General features: G+C 42.8%; 1 non-coding gene across 1 annotated transcript; it reads left to right on the forward strand.

Annotated features, from left to right (window-relative positions):
- Nucleotides 1–941: 941 nt before the first annotated feature.
- Nucleotides 942–1,048, forward strand: LOC145071719 (small nucleolar RNA R71). The gene has a single exon (XR_013690727.1). It is a non-coding gene; the product is annotated as a small nucleolar RNA R71 (small nucleolar RNA).
- The last annotated feature ends 257 nt before the right edge of the window (nt 1,049–1,305 follow it).

The raw sequence follows: 1,305 nt of genomic DNA on the forward strand, positions 1-1,305 counted from the left end.
TCAGACCGAGCCCACGACGTGAGCATAGCGGGCTCACGACGTGAACTGGGTATTCCAGCAGATTCTTCAATTTAGAGCTTCGACTTCTTTGGCCTTGGATCGGGCTGTTGTGGCTTCACTTCTAAGGCTTCTAGGAACTCAGAAATCGCCTCTTCTTCAATATATATGGCCATTACGTGAGATTGAGTTTTGTTTTCAGGATTTTTTTGGGAACATCTTCTCATTAACCAAAGTGGTAAGTTGACCAAGTTGTACTTCAAGGTTATTGATGGAGGCTTGCTGATTCTTTATTAATGCTTGATGATCAATCATTATTGCGTGATGATTCTTCATTATAGTTCTTTGTTCTTCCATTGTAGTGTCGGTAGCATCATGTCTTTTTTTCTGAAGCTTTCATGAATTTCATTAACATGGTCTCTAATTTTGATTTCTTCTCAACTAGTGGTTGCTCTCTTTGGTAGAAGCCCTGGTCAGTTTGCCTAAATTTCTCTTCTTTTTGCTTCTTGTATTCATCGTAGGGCAGCCACTCGTTCTTTGGTTTTCTCCAGTCTTCATCATACTTGTCCCCACTTGAGTAGCATACTTGAGCTTTCTTGTTTCCATATTCATCCATATTGCAATCCTTTTTCAAGTGTGGGCCACTACATCTCTCCTAACCAACTCGGATTGCATGAATTGACTGGTCCAATTGAGTCAACCTCCTATCCATAGTGTTGAGCATTGCCATCACAGCCGCCATCTCTTCAGTTTGTGTACGTCCACTGCCTTTTATTCCATCACGCCCTGGGTTGTGATACTCGCGAGAGTGCCTTGAAAACTCTTCAATCAGCTCCTTGGCCTGATTTAGGTTCTTCTTCGTTAGTGGTCCTTGCGAATCAAGGAGTTGTCTAGTCATGACACTCACCCCATCATAAAATATCGACATTTCTTGCTGAATATGGAGGTCATGTTGAGGACAATTCCTTAACAACCCCGTGTAGCGTTCCTAGTCCTCGTATAATGACTCCCCCGGATTTTTCTCAAAGTTGGCAATTGCCTTCTTGAGTTTAGAGATTTTGGAGGGTTGACAAAACTGATCTAGAAATCTCTCATGCAATTGGGCCCATGTGGTGATTGTACCAGGTGGGAGTGCCTTCAACCAGTCTTTTGCTGCTCCCTTGAAAGTGACTGGTAGCCTCCTTAGCAAAGTTTTCTCCCTTTGGATATTGGGAGTATTAAAATCATCCGCAATATCGTTCACCTCGTCTAAATGTTTGAAAGCATCCTCGTGATCCTTCCCGCAGAATGGCATATCCTTAAGTGCAG

The sequence above is a fragment of the Lactuca serriola genome, chromosome 8, assembly GCF_051521515.1.
Source record: "Lactuca serriola cultivar US96UC23 chromosome 8, Lser_US96UC23_V15, whole genome shotgun sequence".
NCBI lineage: Eukaryota > Viridiplantae > Streptophyta > Magnoliopsida > Asterales > Asteraceae > Lactuca > Lactuca serriola.